Here is a 22,038-nt window from a genome sequence, read left to right as displayed (position 1 = left end):
TTAAATATTGTACCACTATCAATCCAGCCTGTTTTCTTAGCAGTCCCCCTGTCCATGAGGATGCGCCTGGTCACGACTGTTTAGCCTTGATTCAGGAAACTACAACAATAAGGGACGATCTGAGTGATATTCCGTTAGAACAACCTGACATGATTATGTATGTTGATGGCAGTGCATTAGTAAGCCCCACTGGCCGGAGACTGTCCGGTTATGCAATCATAGAACAGGATGGTCTGATTCTAGAAGCGACAGCTTTCCAGACCCCTTATTCAGCTCAACAAGCCGAACTTTTTGCCCTCACCCATGCATGTATACTTGGGGGAGATCGCCGGGTAAATATCTACACTGACTCCCGATATGCTTTCGGGGTAGTTCATGACTTCGGACAACTCTGGAAGAATAGGGGATTCCTTACCTCGGCAGGCACAGAAATATCCAACCGGGGTTTAGTTAATGACCTACTGCAGGCCCTCCTTATGCCAGCGCAGATTTCCGTTATTAAATGCGTTGCCCACACGAATGGTACAACCCCAGTTGACGTTGGTAATGAACGAGCAGATCGTGCAGCGCGAACAGCCGCGCAAATTCAGCAAGTGATGGTGCCTAAAATGTTAAGTCAGACTAAACGATCTACTATAAATATGTCTGCTTCTGACAAGTCAATGCCAACCATCCAAGACGTCATAAGGTTACAGGAGGACGCTCGTGAGAGTGATAAACAAATGTGGAAATGGTTAGGTTGTACATATGATTCTGTTTCCTCTTTATGGACCACGCCTGCACATCAGACTTGTATGTCTGATGTGCTGGCTTTATGGGTCATTGAATGTGTACACTTTGCAACTCATTGTGGGGCTCGAGGGACTAGTGATTTGTTGCTGGACACTTGGTGGCACCCTAAAATGCAGGGGTTGGCCCAAAGTATCAGTAATCAGTGTTTGATTTGTCAGCAATATAACACCGGAAAAGGTATCCCTTGTGGGAAGGGGCAAACCCCGTTGCCCAGTGGTCCCTTTGAGACGCTCCAAATGGATTACATTGAGTTGGAAAGGTGTCAATGTTACAAATATGTTTTGGTCATTGTGGATGTGTTCAGCAGATGGGTCGAGGCGTATCCGACTATCGATAATAAAGCTGCTACTGTGGTTAAAGTCTTGATGAGGGAAATCATTCCCCGGTACGGTATACCAGCTCAGTTAAGTTCTGATAATGGGCCTCATTTTATTGGACAAATTAACAAGGGGTTTTGCTCCCAGTTGGGCATACGCCAGCAGTTACACTGTGCTTACAGACCGCAGGCGGCCGGGTTGGTTGAGAGACACAATCAGACCCTCAAAACTAAATTGGCTAAATTAAGAGCAGACACGGGACTGACATGGCTTAAGTTGCTCCCCGTTGCCCTCTTCCAGCTGCGGGTTACACCTGCGGAACCAGCCCGGCTCTCTCCCGCCGAGATTCTTTATGGCAGGCCTCTTAGAACTCCTTGGAGGTTCCCAGACGGGTTCAGTTTCATCAGATGACTGAAGAAATGACCACCTATGTTCTAGCCCTTACGCAAGTGCTCAAGGAACTCAATGGCCATGTCCGCGCGGCTCACCAGCCATTGCCCCCAGTACCTAGCTCACTTTCAGTCCAGCCCGGTAGTTATGTCATGGTCAAAAATTGGACTAGGAAGGGGTCGGAGCCGCGATGGAACGGGCCCTTCCAAGTTCTCCTTACCACCCCCACAGCAGTTAAAGTGGAGGGGCGAAGTGCTTGGGTCCACCTACATCATTGTAAATTGAGTCCATCTCCACTACTGTAAAAGGTTGGATACTAACCTGCCTCCCTTCTCCAGTGCTATTTTACAGGTGTGGAGCATGATGGAGTGGCTACGCATCGTCTGTCTGATATTTGGCCTCACTTCGCTTGGCGTGTTATTGGCAATGGACATGGAAAAGGGGAATATTATGTATCTGTGTAGCCCCAACCAATCTACAGGGATACATCACCTATGCAAAGGTGATGTTCTTCGCTGCCCCCATATACGAGGACATGGTATCGACTCATGGAAGTTCATCAAAGTTAAGGAGAATGCAGGAGTCATGAAGCAGCTGCACCGGTCCCAGCGATGGGAAGGGAACATTATATGGACATTGCCTTGTTTTTGGAATACATGTAAATTTGATTTTGGATGTGTTAAAAGTGGTACAATAAAGGTAACATCAGGCTGTCAGAAGAGTGTAGGAAAAGGCTATGAGAAAGAGAAAGGGACTAGAGAGAGGACGGGGCGTATGAGAAGGGAAGTACAGCTAGAACGTAGGTTACCGGTAGATACACTTAAGTTAATTAAAGGCCAAACTGAGGAAAACCCGGGTAGTATGAATCTCTTCTACCAGATTTACCACCGTCTGTATGGCCAGGGACGGGTTGTCTGCTACCCAAACCCCGCAGCGGTGTCTAGGTTATTTTCTGTTTCACCGCTTTGGGGCACTCCCCAAACGGTGGTTCATTGTCAGCATTCCGAGCCATTGCCCGAGCAAGTCACTCTTCCTTACGATCCGGATTCAGCACCACCGGCTATTTGCCTTCCCCTTCCTCGGGATAATTCCCATTCACAGTACGATAGGCTGCGACGGTGGAGGGCGTACATACCTAGCCACTTCACTCCCAATAGGGATTCCCGGTCGTACGAGAATTGCTTCAGCAGTGAAGGATATGGCTGTTTGCTGGTAGAGGTGGACACAAATATAACATGTCTGTTTCCCACCTGTACGGACAGGAGGTGCCATATCACCCAGGCGTCTGGCCAATGCGTTTGTTACAACACCACTTGCGTTCCATTGAACGCCGGCCTCCAGCTCCTCTGTGGCTGGGCGAATGTCTCTCATATCACTGTTGGGACTAGGGCTTTCCGCATTGCTGGGCGGCCCGAATGGGCATTTCAAAGTTGGATAAACTGGGCTACTGGGAGGTCCTTACGCAACCGATATGCTGATTGTGATGCTAGTCTCCACACGGAACAAGGATACTACTTTTTATTTAATGGTACAGCGACCAACGTTTTGTCACCCCCATTTCCCCGCCGAATTGCTATAGGGACTCTAGTCCTTACCACAGTCCCCTGCCCTTCGGCGTGGAACCTGCATAATCAGTTAGCACGCCGGGCAGTCTCTGCTGAATTTTGCGAGAACTGGAAAAAACCTCAGGTTCTTGCACCCAACCGGGGCCACTCAGCCGGGTGGGGCATTCTGAGCGTATTGACACTGGGAGGTGTGGGGGGTTCCTTGGCTGTCAGTGATCGGAATTATTTTATTTGCGGCCTTACCATCTTGGGAAATGAAACCTTGGGAGCCCTCGGGGCAATAACTAAGGAGTTGTCTCAGCTACGGTTGTTTGCAATGCAGAACCGGTATGCTCTTGACTATCTTCTGGCCCGTGAGGGTGGGGTATGCGCCATAGTACAGGGCAAGAGTATCATGGGAGTTCAGGACTTGACCGCTAACATCACTAAATTTATGGATCGCATACGGGATCACTTGGACGGGATGCAGGATCCTGGCTCTTGGGGTAACTGGGGATTTGGAGGATGGAAGGACTGGTTGATAAATATGGCCATGTATCTAGTGGTACCTATCGGCTGCATCTTTGTGGGCCTGGCCATCCTTAAATGTGTGATGAGTAGAATGCGGGGTGCACTGGATCAGATCACCGCCCCAATCACCGAGAAAAAAAATTTAACTGTTAAAATCCATGAGGGTGAGGCAGATGAAGGGGGGCTAAGACAGGAATTGGAAATGCAGCGACGGATCTTTTTAGATGAGGAACCGTAGCTATGGATTGGATAGGTCGGTTATCATGGAATGATAAAAGGAGGGAATGACGAATGTGATATAAAATAGTTACTTTAGAGATACTAGTTAATGTAATGTAGAAATAAGCCACTTTGATTCTGGCAGTTAGGGACAAAGGGGTTTGAGACCGCATGGAAAAAGCAGGAAGAGGTGTGTCTATGAGAGTGATGCTGCATTGATAGGGGCCAGAGAAAGGGATTGGAAGTGAGCCAATCAGAATAGATCAAACAGGTCAGGAGGGACATAGGCTGACCTATGTCCGTCGAGTATGTGAAACTTGATACCATTTGAATTGATTTTACAGAGATCCCTTTGTCTCTTTGTTCAGTCGTTTTTCTGGAGCTTAAGAGGCTGGATGTCTCTTATGTTTCTGTAAGATGAATTAAGCTTGCAAGCTAAATAAATAACTTCTTTTTACGTGCGAATCCATCTCAACTTTTATTGAGGCCAGGCTGACAGAGAAAGAAATTTGGGGATCAACACGCGGAGTGCAAACCGCACTTCTACCGGCCAGAGAGGGTGCACCTGGTAAAGGCTTCCCGTCCCTTTGAATGCCTCAGCATGGATTTCAAAGGCCCCCTCCCCTCCACTGACCGCAACACGTATTTCCTGAACGTGATTGACGAGTACTCCCAGTTACCATTCGCCATCCCCTGCCCAGACATGGCCACAACCACCGTCATCAAGGCCCTCCAGGGTATCTTTACACTGTTCGGTTTCCCCGCATACTGTAGCCACTTAAAATGGCTAACTCCCGATTTAAATGGCGAACGGCAAAGGTTGATGGGAAAGTCAGCCAACAGGACAAAAACGAGCAGCTGCAGGTTGAATGTGTATTTACCTCTGGAAAGGCCAGACAATAAGACCATAAGACCATAAGACATAGGAGCGGAAGTAAGGCCATTCGGCCCATCGAGTCCACTCCACCATTCAATCATGGCTGATTTCAACTCCATTTACCCGCTCTCTCTCCATAGCCCTTAATTCCTCGAGAAATCAAGAATTTATCAAGTTCTGTCTTAAAGACACTCAACGTCCCGGCCTCCACCGCCCTCTGTGGCAATGAATTCCACAGACCCACCACTCTCTGGCTGAAGAAATTTCTCCTCATCTCTGTTCTAAAGTGACTCCCTTTTATTCTAAGGCTGTGCCCCCGGGTCCTAGTCTCCCCTGCTAATGGAAAAAACTTCCCTACGTCCACCCTATCTAAGCCATTCATTATCTTGTAAGTTTCTATTAGATCTCCCCTCAACCTCCTAAACTCCAATGAATATAATCCCAGGATCCTCAGACATTCATCGTATGTTAGGCCTACCATTCCTGGGATCATCCGTGTGAATCTCCGCTGGACCCGCTCCAGTGCAAGGATGTCCTTCCTGAGGTGTGGGGCCCAAAATTGCTCACAGTATTCTAAATGGGGCCTAACTAATGCTTTCTAAAGCTTCAGAAGTACATCCCTGCTTTTATATTCCAAGCCTCTTGAGATGAATGACAACATTGCATTTGCTTTCTTAATTACGGACTCAACCTGCAAGTTTACCTTTAGAGAATCCTGGACTAGGACTCCCAAGTCCCTTTGCACTTCAGCATTATGAATTTTGTCTCCTTTTAGAAAATAGTCCATGCCTCTATTCTTTTTTCCAAAGTGCAAGACCTCGCACTTGCCCACGTTGAATTTCATCAGCCATTTCTTGGACCACTCTCCTAAACTGTCTAAATCTTTCTGCAGCCTCCCCACCTCCTCCATACTACCTGCCCCACAAGATCGATACCAGCAACCATCAGCACAACAAAACACCAGCCATCTGCATACTAATGAGCAATCCCCGGGAACAATAGGCAACATTTAGACACACAAAGCAAAACCAGATTCCGTGGCGCCAGCAGAAGCCTACACAAAGGGAGGTGAACGACCACCTCAAGACCGCCCATCGATCAGGGAACCGCTTCAGCATTGGAGAAAATCGAACCAAGCGATTGGGACAAAGTCCAATCACTTGGAACCAGGTACAGGGTCCGCCCCGAAAGTTAGGAAGCCCCTGGGGACTATAAAAATTAAGCCCAAGTTCAAATCGTTCTTCTTGACCGGGTCACTCAGCAACGCGAACCAACCCTTGACAGTAACCGGTTCAGCCGCCGCCGATATCCAGTAAGTCTTACTTCAACACTCGCTACGAGATAAGTGCTCCTAGCTACCAACCTGTACCAACTTCGAATCCCGCAGGCTCAGAACCCGAACGAAAGGCCATTCGTTTCCCTGACCTGGTGGGCCAGTTCCAAGTTAAATATTGGACTGTTAGCTGTAGAAGTAGCTTAGATGTAGAATTTGTACATGAGTAGTGATTACTGTGTATAATAAATGTGCTTTGATTTAAATCTTACTAAGCGGTGTATTGGATTATTGATCATTACTCGGACTTGAACCATGCGGCGGTATCATAAGGATACCTGGCGACTCAAGAGCAAAGGTGATAAAACAGAGCAATTAAACTAAGGCAAAAGTTAGCAACAATACATACACAGCGATAGGCGGTCCTCCTTTATGAGCGACGAACTGCGTCAATTCCTGCTCAGCAGGGGCATCGCCTCGAGCAGGACGACCAGTTACAACCCCCGGGGAAGCGGGCAGGTAGAGAGGAAGAACGGAACGGTCTGGAAGACCGTTCTACTGGCACTATGGTCCAGGAATCTCCCGGTCCCCCGCTGGCAAGAGGTCCTCCCGATGGCCCTCCACGCCATCTGGTCGCTGCTCTGTACAACCACAAATCAGACGCCTCATGAACGTCTCCTTGTTTTCCCCAGGAAGTCCACCTCCGGGACCTCGCTCCCAACCTGGCTAGCGACACCCGGACCCATCCTGCTTCTGAAGCACGTCCGGACGCACAGGCCGGACCCGTTGGTCGAGAGGGTCCACCTGCTGCATGCTAACCCCCAGTACGCCTACGTGGCGTTCCCTGACGGCCGGCAAGACACAGTCTCCCTTCGGGACCAGGCGCCCGCCGGAACCCCATACGCACCCGAACCATTGCCCCCACCCCCACCTCCCCCACAGCACCTCACTGGAGGGTCAGTACTCCCGCCGCTCCTGCCTAGGCCCGACCACACACCGACACCCCCTACAGGCGCACCCCTCCCTGTCAACCTTTTGCCCCTACAGCGCCGCCTCGGGGTGACGAAGCTGCCAGGGAGGACGACACCACGCTCCCGGAGTCGCAACCGCCGGGACCCTCATCAGAAACTCCGCCGAAGCCCAGACGCTCCAGAAGGACGACCAGGCCACCCGATCGACTGATTGCTGCACTATGAACACTTTGTAAATATCCTCGATATCACGGTACCTCCATACCTGGTCATACCATGCTAAAGGCGACTATTAACGCTGGCCACCACCCCCGCCGGGCTCTTTTTTAACAGGGGGTGAATGTGGTAGTACCAGGTATTGCGGTACCTGAGAGGCTGATGACCATTGGTTAGACCCAGGAGCCTACCATTGGCTGTATTATGTAGCTCCGCCCTGAAGGCGGGGTATAAGAGATGGTGCCGTCCCAGCAGCCTTCACTTTCTGTACCGAAGCTGCTGGGGAACAAGTTCTAGTAGATTAAAGCCTTCAGTTATGAAATCACTTTGTCTTGAGTGTAATTGATTGCGCATCAGTAAGTGAAACAAGAAATTGGTAATCTTTTAAACATCATGTAATAAGGTGTTGTGAAATACCTCCTTTTTAAAGAGTCGCCATAGTTCCCGAGGGCAAGAGGCTGTTCTTTGCTTTTGAGAGAGAGCTGATTGGTGGTGATTTAACCCGAGGGTTACCACACCTCAGGAGAGGAGCAGGGTTGAGAAGGCGGGGCCTTTACTCAGAGAGTAGTAAGGGCGTGGAATGCCCTGCCTGCAACAGTAGTGGACTCGCCAACACTAAGGGCATTCAAATGGTCATTGGATAGACATATGGACGATAAGGGAATAGTGTAGATGGGCTTTAGAGTGGTTTCACAGGTCGGCGCAACATCGGGAGCCGAAGGGCCTGTACTGTGCTGTAATGTTCTATGTTCTATGTTCATGGGTAACCTCAGCCGGCCTCGACCGCACTTTCAGGTCTGCTCCACTACTGGCACCCTCGTAACCTTTAAATGAAAACAAAGTCCTGCAGATGCTGGAAACTTCTCTCAAAGGGTCGTTAAACTGTGGGATTCACTACCCCAGAATGTGGTGGATGCCGGGACAGCGAGTGAATTTAAGGAGGCGGTAGATAGATTATTAATCTATCGGGAGTACGGGGATATGGTGTACGGGCCGGAGAGTGGAGCTGAGTCCACAAAGATCAGCCATGATCTCATTGAATAGCGGAGCAGGCTCGAGGGGCCAGGTGGCCTCCTCCTGTTCCTAGTTCTTATGTTCTTATGTTCTTAATTAGTAATGGGTGGAAGGGTTATGGAGAACAGGCAGGAAAGTGGAGTTGAGGCTGAGATTAGATCAGCCGTGATTGTTTTGAATGGCGGAGCAGGATTGAGGGGCTGAATTGCCTACTGCTGCTCCCCGTTCTTGTCTTCTTATCTGAAATATAAACAGAAAGTGCTCAAAACACTCGGCAGGCCTGGCAGCATGTGTGGCGAGAGAAGCAGATATGGCGTTTAGAGACCGTATGACTCTGAGAAAAGTCACTTTCTGTTTTACCCCTCGGAGCTCTTGACTCGCGTGTTGATTGAAAACCTATCTAACGTCTCACCGGCCGTACGGTGGCACAGTGGTTAGCACTGCTGCGTCACAGCTCCAGGAACCCGGGTTCAATTCCAGGTGGCTGTCTGTGTGGAGTTTGCACTTTCTCCCCGTGTCTGCGTGTGTTTCCTCCGGGTGCTCCGGTTTCCTCCCACAGTCCAAAATGTGCAGGTTATGTGGATTGGCCACGCTAACTTGCCCCTTTGTGTCCAAAAAGGTGAGGTGGGGTCACTGGTTTATGGAGATAGGATGGAGGTTGGGGTGCTCTTCTCACAGCGCCGGGGAGCCGCGTTCGATCCCAACCCCGGGTCACTGTCCGTGTGGAGTTTGCACATCCTCCCCGTGTCTGCGTGGGTTTCGCCCCCACAACCCAAAGATGTGCAGGCTAGGTGGATTGGCCGCGCAAAATTTCCTCTTAATTAGAAAAAGATAATTGGGCACTCTGATTTTAAAAATAAGTAGGGTGCTCTTACAAGGGCCGGTGTCGACTCGGTGGGCCGAATGGCCTCCTTCTACGTTGTAGATTCTATGATTCTATCAACTTGACTTGGATGCAGGCCAATTAACTGCAGCAATGGATGATGTGAATTTAGTATTGATCAACTGTCGCCCATTGCCATGCTATAACTCATTATTGGAGGATTGCCACATAAATGGTTATGGTAAACTTCATATCACAGTGGCTAAGGTATTCGGAGTTTCAAACTTTCAAAGTGTTTCAGATGTGACAGCCAAGCAAAAATAATGCACCTTAAACCGACTCATTATAAAATGGAAATATGTATTAGAACCTAATTGCAGTATTTTTAAAACCGTTTTCCAAAGACAATAAAGAATTAGTGAAACTAACTGCAGAGCTCGTTCAAAGGTTGCTGTTTTTAATTAGCTGTTCAGCTGTGCGTGGGTGCAAAGCTGCGGTAACGTTAACTTTGCATGCTGTGCTTGACTGAATGGTTTCAGCAGGGATCTTCAGGGAGCCTTGGATGTAACCTCGATGTTACACACTTCAGCGGCAACACATTGCAACTGTACGTATCGAAAGTTCTTTTAAAGCAACTTTATTTTTTACTCTGGGCATCGCAGTTGAGAGAGATCCGAAAAATAACCCCAATGGGCTGGAAGATTTGCTTATTTTAGATGTGACATAAACTTCCCTGACAAATCTCCACATAGATCTTTTTATTACGATCAGTTAATGGGGTCATGGCCTACAAGCATGCTGCAGCTATTTGACATCAGCAAACCCCATCAACAAACAAGCAGGCTTCCCATTACTCATTGCTGTAATTTGAGCTGTGTCCAAAACCATCAGATTTCTTATCCGTCTTATCAGATTTTGGGATTTGTTGACTTACTGGTACATTATTTGTGGTGTTATCTATGGATGGAAAAAAGATTGTTGCTATGTTATTGCATGTTTTCCTTGGGTAACTGGAAGTTGGGGCAGAGGGTCTATAGGAATGTGTGGGGAGTGTCAATAATTGCCAGTGGTTCCTGGGAGTTGGGATGGGGGAGGAGCAGATAGTAAGGCCATATCTTTCTTTTCCCATTTAAGGGACAATTTAGTGTGGCCAATCCACCTATCCTGCACATTTTTGGGTTGTGGTAAGACCCACGCAGACATGGGGAGAATGTGCAAACTCCACACGGACAGTGACCCGGGTCAGGATCGAACCTGGGTCCTCAGCGCCATGAGACAGCTACAGACTCTGAAGTTGACTATAGAACATCGTTGTGCCTGAGATCTGTTTGTTCAGCCTCTCTTTCCTCTTTCATTACATTCCTTAAAACTACCTCTACGGCCACTTTTTTGGTTGTCTGACATAATAGATCTTTCTTTAGCCTGGTGCCATATTTTGTTTCCTAATATTCCTGTGAAGTGTGTCAGGACTTATTATGTCAAAAACATTTTGTAAATCTAAGATACTTTTGCGGCACAGGGGTTAGCACTGCCGTCTCACAGCACATGGGACCCGGGTTCGATACCGGCTGTCTGTGTGGAGTCCGCGCATTCTCCCTGTGTCTACGTGGGTTTCCTCCGGGTGCTCCGGTTTCCTCCCACAGTCCAAAGATGTGCCGGTTAGGTGGATTGGCCATGATAAAATTTCCCCTTAGGGTCCAATGATGTGTAGGTTAGGTGGGGTTACGGGGATAGGGTGGAGGCTTGAGCCTAGGTTGGGTGCTCTTTTGGAGGGTCGGTGCAGACCTGATGGGCCGAAGGCCCTCCTTCTGCACTGCAGGGCTTCTATGAAATCTGTTTTGCTCCATATTCTTCTGTATTTTACCCGGACAATTGTTTATAACCCCTGTTTAATTCTCTGCTACAATCATTCCAGGATCTAAACGCATCCTATGTTTAAGATTGGATCACTGACGCAGTAAAGGCCTTTCCTGCTTAGTTGTCCATCCTAAGTGAGCGACAGCCCCACATTCAGGTTCATCTTACCTGGCCCTGCAATATTCTCACTCCTGGACATTATTACTGAAGCAGTGCAAGTCAAATTTGTGATTTGTTTTCACTTTACCAATTATGAAAAATTTGTAATATTTGCAATGCTGAATGCAATCGACACGATCCTCTCTGGCAAGACAACGCACGCTGAATAATTTTACGAACAGAGGAAAGCCATGTCATTGGTATCTCTGTTGTCTCATCTGTCAAGGACATTAGTTTTGCAGAGCTAAGAACTGCAGAGGGAAGTGCTGGAGGACAACCTCCAACGCTTCCTGACTGCTTTTCATGTGCATTGAACTCGATTAGCTTCTGGGCTCTGTAAGGAAAGAAGGCCTTTGCATTTATATATCAGGATGTCCCAAGTGCTTTACAGTCAATTAAGTGGTCTTAAAAATGTAGACACTCTTAAATGTAGGAAATGGTCAGTTAATTTGTGTGCAGTAGGACCCTATAAACAGCATGAGGTAATGACCAGGTAATCTGTTTGAAGGATATTCATCATTCATGATGACAAGAGAACTTCCCTGATCTTCAAAATAGTGCCATGGGATCTTTTACGTCCTCCCATGAGGTAGACAGGGTCTTAGTTTAACGCCTCCACCTGAAAGATGACAGCTCTACGGTGCAGCATTCTCTCAGCATTGCACTTAAATGCCAGCCTGGATTTTGTGCTCAAGGTTCCAGCCCTCGGGTGATAGTATTACTCACTGAGCCAAGTTTGACCACTGAATTGGCCAACCTGCCTTTTGGTGTTTGCAATCCTCAGTTATTTCTCGGGAACGAGAGCAATGCTGACAAGCCTTGTTTGCTAGTGTTAGCACGGTAGCACAGTTGTCAGCACTGTTACTTCACAGCGCCAAGGTCCCGGGTTCGAATCCCACTTGGGTCAATGTCTGTGCGGAGTTTGCACGTTCTCCCTGTGTCTGCGTGGGTTTCCTCCGGGTGCTCCGGTTTCCTTTCACAAGTCCTGAAAGACGTGCTTGTTAGGTGAATTGGACATTCTGAATTCTCCCTCAGTGTACCCGAACAGGCGCCGCAGTGTGGCGACTAGGGGATTTTCACGGTAACTTCATTCTGGTGTTAATGTAAGCCTACTTGTGACAATAATAAAGTTAAATAACGTTAGCAGATTTCGAAATTGAGGATGGAAAAACTGAACAGTACAACCAAGGGTGAAAACACGTGCCCCCCCCTCCCTTCTGATGATCCTCCCTAAACCTCTCCACCCCTCTCTTCTTAAAAGAAGCTTCTTAAAACCCTCCCTCTTTGACCACGTTATTAGCCATCTGTTTTAATGTCTCTTCACTGTCTGTTTCCATGAAGCTCCCTGGGACATTCCATAATGGTACGGGTGCTATATAAATGCAAGTTGATGTTGGCTCTGTGTTAACTTGGGGTGTGTTGGCTCTGTGTTAAGTTGGGGTGTTAATTTATTATTTTTGTACAGGGGGAGGGGGATATGGAGGGTTGTTTTTTGACTGTTTTGTATTTAACCCTGTTGGGTTCCTTTTTCATTTTGTTATTCTGTGAAAACCTTAATAAAAATTATTTTAAAAAAAAAGAATTTACAGTGCAGAAGGAGGCCATTCGGCCCATCGAGTCTGCACCGGCTCTTGGAAAGAGCACTCTACTTCAGCCCACACCTCCACCCTATCCCCGTAACCCCGCAGCCCCATCTAACCTAAGGGCGGTTTGGCATGGCCAATCCACCTAACCTGCACATCTTTGGACTGTGGGGGGAAGCCGGAGCACTCGGAGGAGGCCCACGCAGACACGGGGAGAACGTGCGGGCTCCGCACAGACAGTGACCCAAGCCAGGAGTCGAACCTGGGACCCTGGCGCTGTGAAGCCATAGTGCTGGCCACTATGCTACCGTGCTGCCCAATTAGACAAAGTCTGAACTGAATGGGAAACGGGAAAGCCAAGAAAAATTTAAATAATTTATGAACTGATAGAAAAAAAGAGTATCAATATTTTTTGGAGGATCACCAACATAACCTTAATGAAGTTCTTAAAGCAGCTAAAGAAGATTTTATTCACAGAAAATTGAAAGGCCTCCATGAGAGGAGGCACTGTTAAATCTGTGACTCCTCGAAAAGAACTAAAGGATTAAATCATGGAAATAAACTTAAAGATAATGGTGATCATGAAATTAAAGGGCAATAGAAGGGGAGGTAAATTCAATTCAACCACATTTCGGACGTACGGCTTCTTCAGACTTTCTTCACAAACTTGGATATTAAAAGTCATGCAACATGCAAGGAAATGGAGATCAAGTGTTAAAACCTGAACAGAGTGGTTCAGAGTCCGTTTTGAAAAGTGAAAACCCTGGAGATGATTTAGTGTCAACTTTAAAGAAGAACAAAATACATTGCTGTATCCAGAGGATAAGAAACACTATGATAGGGGATTTCTCCTTGGATTACAATGTACAGCTGCCAACTCGCTGAAATCTGTTGGGTTGTCGCCACTCAGAAATGTTCTTCCTGACAAAGTCAATCAGATCAAACAGTGAAAACTTTGGGCCCATCATAAATACTATCCCAGGGTCCAGACTGTGTGCAATCCAATACAGATTTTAAGAAGCAATGAAGGATGCAAAACCACAATGCAATGTTTTGACGAGGGCATGGAAATGCCATGTAGACTATGCAAAATGAAAAAGGATGTCTTCTGCGCAGATTGAAACAATGTGAAACAGGCAGTCATTTGCTAGAGAGCTAGATCCTAATTGTCACATTAGGATGGTGGTTATAGGTTAAACATTATAATGTTCCAAGAGAAAATGCTTAATGGTGAAATGTGATGAAAGGGAAAACAACGTGACCTGCACTGAATCTTATAAGTTAGTTGTTAGAATGTTTACAATATGGCAATTTGTTATGTTTGATAATGTTATAGAATAATCATTACTATTGTAATGCTTTAAAAAAAAACTTTAGTAGGGAGATGATACGAGATGATACGAATAAGAGACTTTATAAGATCTCAGATGCAGACAGAACTCAATTGTCAGTTTTCTCACCATGACACAAAGAAGTGGCAGCTGGTCCTAATAGACACAGGCTTTAGACATGGGGAGACATGGCTCAGTGGTATTGTCACTCAATTGGAGACCCAGGGTAACAGTTTTACTGTTGTAAGGGAAGGCCGGGGGGGGGGGGGCTCTTACTGCTTAATTGTTACTCTGTTTTTGTTTGTTTTGTATTAAAATTTTAAAAAATAACTTTAAAAAAAAAAAAAAAAAATGCAAGTTGAGTGGATGCGGTAGCACAGTGGTTAGGTCACTGGCCTCGTAACCCAGAGGTCTTGACTAATGAATCCGAGTCATAAATTCAAATCCTGCTGCAGCCGCTAAGGATCTCAAATCAGTTAATTAAATAAATCTGGAATAAAAAGCAAGTCTCAGCAATGATGACCATATTGTGGAAATCCAACTGGTTCGCTAATGTCTTTTAAGGAAGAAAGCCTGCTCTCCTGACCTGGTCTCGCTTATGTTACCACAGCAAAGTGTTTGACACTAAACTGTACTCTGAAATAGCTGAGTAAGCTGCTTAATTGTATAAGAATGGGCAACAAATGCTGGCTTTGACCACCTCCTGCGAATAAAACAAAAATGTCTTTTTGACCAGGTTTTCGGTCACCCTCTTAATAATTCCTTTGATGGGGCATTCATTTTTTTTTTTACTGTCTCTGCAAAGCACTTTGGGATGTTTTTCCAAAATAAATATGCTGCAGAAATACAATCTGTGCAACCTGTTGATATTCATAGGTTGATGCAACATGGGGAACATGCTTACTCATCACACCACTGGGGCATTACTTTGGAGACTAGGGACCCATCACAAACCTCAAGAGGCCTTTTTTTGAGATGTGCAACAAAAGGGTTCAGTAGCAAATTGCTTTCCTGCAGTGCAGATGTGTCTGTCCAGCAGATGTAGGAAGGTGAGTGGAGAGAAATTATATATGTTATGTATATATTTATTTCCTCTTTTGCCAGAAGCAGTATGACTCTTCATGAGTTTTAAACCGATTACTGCAAGGAGCAGTGTAAATTTCTTATTCCACCATTTTTTTTTTGCAAAAATGTACTTTATTCATAAAATATCTGAAAGAACATTACAAATATTTCAAAATGGCCATCACACAAAGTGCAATAATATTCAGGTTCACTACACAGATCATGTTGCACTCTGAGGCGCTTCAATATAATCAAAGAAACATTAGGTAGCACAGTGGTTAACACAGTTGCTTCACACCTCCAGGGTCCCAGGTTCAATTCCCGGCTTGGGTCACTGTCTGTGCGGAGTCTGCACGTTCTCCCCGTGTCTGCGTGGGTTTCCTCCGGGTGCTCCGGTTTCCTCCCACAGTCCAAAGATGTGCAGGTTAGGTGGATTGGCCATAATAAATTGTCCTTAGTGTCCAAAAAAGGTTAGGAGGGGTTACTGGGTTAACGGGATAGGGTGGAGGTGTGGGCTTAAGTAGGGTGCTCTTTCCAAGAGCCAGTGCAGACTCGATGGGCCAAATGGCCTCCTTCTGCACTGTAAATTCTATGATTCTATGCTACAGACATTTGAAAATTGACGTTACAAATGGTTCAATGGTATTTAAGTTGCCCACACAGATCATGTTACACTCTGAGGTGCTTCAATACAATTGTGCTATATGTAATATTCACTGTATACATCCAATGTGAGTCATTCAGCCCGAGAGGGTTATGTACAATTCCCCTCCCCTCGCTTCACTGTGACTGAAAGGTCTTGGATCTTTCGCCAGCAGCAGCTTCCCCAAGCATTAGTGCATCTCTATTCCATCTGACTATCACCTTGGTGAGGAGCCACATTTGCCCTTATGCAGCTCTTATCCTATTTGGAACTCCCTTGTTCAAGTATTCTCCTTGTTAACTGCAGCTGCTTAGTAACTCTGTATTGAGTTTCTTTTTGCAAATTAGCTGAATTTGCTCGACCAGCAGCTCTTGAACAGATGATTTGGCAAACATCTGAGAGCGTTAATAGATTATGCTGCCTGTTACTGCCATTGAGTGCTAGAAAACTCCTCGTTCTCTTCACTTTGTGGAGGGAGAAAAGGAATATAAACTTGTATACGCCGTTCATTTTCCATTATTGTTAAAATTCTTCACACAAAACAGCACTTGTGGATTTTTAGATTGACCAATAGTTGGACCGGTCAACACAAATCTTGGTCAGTTCTGACGTGTAACATTAACTCTCTCTCTCGCCACAGAGGCTGTCAGACTGGCCGTGTATCATGGAATCCTTACAGGACAAAAGAACAAAGAACAAAGAAAAGTACAGCACAGGAACAGGCCCTTCGGCCCTCCAAGCCCGCGCCGATCATGCTGCCCGTCTAAACTAAAATCTTCTACACTTCTTGGGTCCGTATCCCTCTATTCCCATCCTATTCATGTATTTGTCAAGATGCCGCTTAAATGTCACTATCGTCCCTGCTTCCACCACCTCCTCCGGCAGCGAGTTCCAGACACCCACTACCCGCTGTGTAAAAAACCTGCCTCGTACATCTCCTCTAAACCTTAAACCTATGCCCCCAAGTAATTGACCCCTCTAACCTGGGATAAAGCCTCTGACTATCCCACTCTGTCTATGCCCCTCATAATTTTGTAGACCTCTGGGAGGCCATTCAGCCCATCGAGTCTGCACCAATCCTCTGAAAGTGCATCCTACCTAGGCCACTCCTCCGCCTTTATCCCCATTAGCCCACCTAACTTAAAGGACATTAAGGGCCAATTCATTATGGCCAACCCACCTAACAACACATCTTTGGACTGTGGGAGAAAACTGGAGCACCCGGAGGAAACCCGCGCAGACAGGGGGAGAACATGCAAACTCCACGCAGACAGTCACCCAAGGCCAGAATTGAACCCTGGCCACTGGCGCTGTGAGGTAGCAGTGCTAACCACTGTGCCACCCCAACGTATTTCCAGCATTTCTGATCGAAAGTATTGTTCTGAGATCTGGACTTTTAATAAGTTATTATATCTCCCTATCACTGTTTTTGAATGACTGCTGTGAATGTGGACGTTTCTTACAGGCCACACATTCTAATGAGCAAGCAAGCACTAAGTTAGTTTATTCAAGTCTTAATTGGTCTTTAGGCTTGCAGTAGCACCCATGCTTTGTTTGTGGAAAGGCCTTTGAGGAACTTGCAGATGTTATATGTCCAGCATATTCTGCTCGGCGGGTTTCATTCAATATACCTTCTTTTTATGACTTTTGATTCTTTGGCTGTTTTTAAAAGTATAAAGTCATTTGCATTAGGAAATGGGACGTGTATGTGCCTGAAACCCAAAAGGTGACAGGCAAGAAGTGCACCTAAAACTTTTTACATTACTGCTAGAGTATGTTCAGCACCCCTACTTGAGAAATGGGATTTATTTGAGGAATATGACCGGTTGCATTATTGAACCTCCAGAGGGCAACATAGTACAGAATATGCTCACAGCAGATGTTGCAGATTAATCCTTCATATTGCAGAATACAGTATTCAATATCCTAGTCTTAAATTAGGGCTAAAGTTTACAGCATCCTGTTAATATTCTTTGCAAATTTCCAAAAGCCGAATTCTGAAGGACTGGATCCACAGAAACAAGAACCATAGAATCCCTACAGTGCAGAAGGAGACCATTTGATCCATCAAGACTGCAGCGACCTTCTGAAAGAACACCTTGCCAAGGCCCACTCCCCCGCCCTATCCTCGTAACCCCACTTAACCTGAACATCTTTGGACATTAAGGAGCAATTTAACATGGCTAATCCATCTAACCAGCACATCTTTGGACTGTGGGACGAAACCGGAGCACCCGGAGGAAACCCACGCAGACAAGGGAAGAACGTGCAAACTTCACACAGACAGTCATCCAAGGCCAGAATTGAACCCGGGTCCATGGCCCTGTGCGGCAGCAGTGCAAACCACTATGCCGCCCCAGATGTCGGGGCGATTCTCCAATATTGGGTGCAAGAGTTCACGCCGTCGTGAACACTGTCGCATTTCACAACGGCGCGAACCGGGCCCGGTTACGTACGATTCTGGCCCCCACAGGGGAGCACGGCGCTGGAGCGGTTCACGCTGGAGCAGTTGGGCCAGCTCCATCTTGTGCATGCGCAGTTGGGCCGCGCCATCCTGCACATGCGCGGGGGACTTCTTTAGCGCGCCGGCCCCGACTCAAGATGGAGTCGGTGTTCAGGGGCCGGCCACGCCAGAAAGTAGGCCCGGTGGGGGGAGAGGCCAGCCCACCGATTGGTGGGCCCCGATCGCGGGCCAGATCCCATCGGAGGCCCCCCACCGGTGAAGGAGCCCCCCTCCAACCCCCACATGGCGCCCCCGACCGTTCCCGCAGAGTTCCCGCCGGCAGCGACCAGGGGTGAACGGCGCCGGCGGGACTCTGTCGTATCGGCGCGGCCGCTCAGCCCATCCGGGCCAGAGAATCGCCGTCCCCGCCGATTCCAGTGGCCTGCGGCCGGCGCTGCGCCAAACGCGCTGGCGTAAATGGCGCCGATTCTCTGCACCTCGGAGAATCACGCGCTGGCGTGGTGGCGGGGTTGCGGTGATTCTCCGGCCCGGCGCAGGGCTCGGAGAATCACCCCCGTTATATCCCTGAACTAATTTTGTAGCACAATGCACCCAAAAGGGCGCTCTGCTTGCAGGGTGTTCAGTTGCACAAATGTGACACCCATGAATACATCCAAATCTTCAGGCAGCACGGTAGCACAGTGGTTAGCACTGTGGCTTCACAGCGCCTGGGTCCGAGGTTCGATTCCCTGCTGGGTGACTGTCTGGTCTGCACGTTCTCCCCGTGGCTGTGTGAGTTTCCTCCGGGTGCTCCGGTTTCCTCCCACAGTCCAAAGATGTGCAGGTTAGGTGGATTGGACATGCTAAATTGCCCCTTAGTGTCCAAAAAGGGGTTATTGGGTTATGGGGATAAGGTGGAAGTGAGGGCTTAAAGTGGGTCGGTGCAGACTTGATGGGCCGAATGGCCTCCTTCTGCACTGGATGTTCTATGTTCCTTGCTGTGGAATTTTCATGGTCCGTGGTGTGTGGGTGTGTGTGTGTGTGTGGGGGGGGGTGGTGTGTGGGGGGGGGGGGGGGGGGCACAGGGAGAGAGAAATACTACAGATGCTGGAAATCTGAAATAAAAACAGAAAATATTGGAAATACTTTGCAGGTCAGGCAGCATCGTAGAGAGAGAAATAGTTAACATTTTGGGTTAATAAGCCATTAAGCTATTATTAGAACTAGAAAAAGGTAGATGTAACAGGGAATCTCAAGATTTTCTATAAGCATATAAGTAATAAAAAGGTGGTAAAAGAAAGAGTAGGGCAAATCAGGGATAAAAATAAGGGGGGACTTGCACATGGAGGCAGGAAAAATAGCAGAGGTATTAAATGAGTATTTTGCATCTTTCTTTACAGAGGAAGGAATGCTACCTTGGGCAAGGCGAGAGAGGGGAAACTGGCAAACTCGAGGAATTCACAATTGAGAACAAGGAGGTGTTAGAAAGGCTATATTTACTTAAAATATTTTGGGTATAGGACCAGATGAGGTGCATCCATGGGTACTGAGGGAAATGAGAGTGGGTACAGAAGCGGTGCCGGATATTACACCCTTGTTCAAAAAGGGGAGCAAGAATAAAGCCGGCAACTGCTGACTTCAGTGGTAGGGAAACCTCTGGATAGTATTTCGGAACAAAATCAATCGGCACTTAGACAAGTGCAGGATAATTATGGAAAGCCAGCATAGATTCATTTAAAGAAAATCATGTTTAACAAACTCGAGTTTCCTGAGAAGACAACAGAGAAGGTTGATAAGGGCAATGTTATTGATGTGCTGTACATGGATTTTCAAAAGGCATTTGTTACAGTGCCCACAACAGACTTGTGAGCAAAATTCTAGCTCATAGAATAAAGGGCAAGTAGGCACTTGAATAAGAAATTGGCTGAGTGACACGGAACAGAGAGTAGTGATACATGGTTGTTTCTCAGGCTGAAGGAACATTTGGAGTGGAATTCCCCAGGGATCAATGTTGGGACCCTTGCTCTTCCTGATATATATTAATGACCTAGAATGTGGTGTTCAGGGCATGATTTCAAAATTTGCAGATGATGCGAAGGTTGGAGGATAGTCTTGAGCTTCAAAAGGATCTAGATGTATCTGCCCAATCCACCAACAAATGGCAGATGAAGTTTGTTGAAGAGAAATGTGAGGCTTCATTTTGACAGGAAGAATATAAGTTAAAGATACTTTGTTGTCACAAGTAGGCTTACATTAACACCAATGAAGTTAATGTGAAAAGCCCCTAGTCACCACATTCCGGCGCCTGTTGGGGTACACGGAGGGAGAACTCCGAATTCTCAGCTGGTACGGGAATTGAACCCGCGCTGCAGGCCTTGTTCTGCATCACAAACCAGCTGTCTAGCCCACTGAGCTAAACCTCATACATTTCCGAGTCACCGGGCCCCAGCCGCCTCACTGGGTATCACCAGCAACTGCTCCGGAGGGAGGGACACCACCGGGTTCGGTATCCGTGGTGGGTCCTCGGGTACCTGTTCCACCTGGCTCTGGAGATGGTCCACGTGTCGATTTGAGTCCTTCCCTTGCACCCGGACCGTATATGAGACTGGTCCGGTGCGTTGTACAACTGTTCCCAGAATCCATAGCAACAGTCAGTAAAGTTTCGGACGTAAATGGAGTCGCCAGCGGCGAATTCTCTCACGGGCCTGGCTCGCTGCGCTCTGGTCCGTTCCTGCTGGTTACAGACCTTATGCCCAATGTCCGGTGAAATGAGGCTCAACCGCATGCACAAATGACGACCCATCAAGATAGATAATGGGCGAGGCAGGTTTGGGGTGAGCCCACGGTTTGTTTCCTCATTCCCAGTTTGAAAGTCTGAACGGCACGTTCTGTCAACCCATTAATGGATGGTAGGGCGCAGTGCGGACATGATAAACTCCATTTTGCTTCATAAAATCTGCACTTCCGAACTCGTGAAGGCGGCGCCATTGTCCGACATGAGGACTTCTGGGAGTCCGTGAATGCGAAAGGTCTGCCAAATCCGTTCGGTGGTGGCGCGCGATATAGCCGTCGTCATTCTATGTACATCCATTCATTTAGAGTGCATGCCCACTATGAGTAGGTGCATTGCCCCCTGGAAGGGGCCTGCGAAATCCACACGGAGGTGGGACCATCGACGGCACGGCTATTCCATCCTTGTTGCCAGTGTAAAATCTTAGGCAAGCGACCACTTGGAAGCGATGTTTGTAGCAAAAAAAGAATTGGTTCTTTTCTGGTTACTATGCACTCCTCCTACTTCCCAAAGGGTGTCCACACCCAGCCCTCACCTGGGCCTCCTGTAGGGTTATAACACTTAGGTTTTATTAATAGGGATATTGAGTACCAGATTAAGGGGGCCATGTTGAACTTGTATGAGACACTAGTTAGGCCTCATCTGGAGACTGTGTCCAGTTCTGGGCGCCATACTTGAGGAAGGATGTGAAGGCCTTGGAGAGAGTACAGAGGAGATTCGCAAGAATGATTTCAGGAATAAACAACTGCAGCTATGAGAATAGATGGGAAAGGTTGGGACTGTTTCCTTGGAGAATATAAGACTGAGAGGAAATGTTTTAGAGGAATGGAAGATCCTGAGAGGTATGGGCAGTGTAAATAGTGAGAAACTGTTCCTACTCAAGAGTGCATCAAGAACTAGAGGGCACAGATTCAAAATAACAGATTCAAAAGGAGTAAAAGAGATGTGAGGAAAAATAAATTTCACCCAGAGGGTGGTCGAAATCTGGAACAAAATTGCTGAGTGGTTGGTGGAGGCAGGTTCAGCTGAGATATTCACAAGAGAATGCGATTGCTATCTGACAAGAGAGAATGAGCAAGGTTATGGGGCAGGGGAGTAGGACTGGGTAGAATGCACTTTCAGGGAGCCGGTGCAGACTTTTTTTTGTGCCAGAAAAGAAATAAAAGAATTGCCAAACGCAGGTGTGCTGCTGCCTGAAA

The sequence above is a fragment of the Scyliorhinus torazame genome, chromosome 12 (assembly GCF_047496885.1).
Source record: "Scyliorhinus torazame isolate Kashiwa2021f chromosome 12, sScyTor2.1, whole genome shotgun sequence".
Lineage (NCBI taxonomy): Eukaryota > Metazoa > Chordata > Chondrichthyes > Carcharhiniformes > Scyliorhinidae > Scyliorhinus > Scyliorhinus torazame.
The sequence above is the reverse complement of the archived record's forward strand: the minus strand, read 5'-3'. Positions refer to the sequence as shown.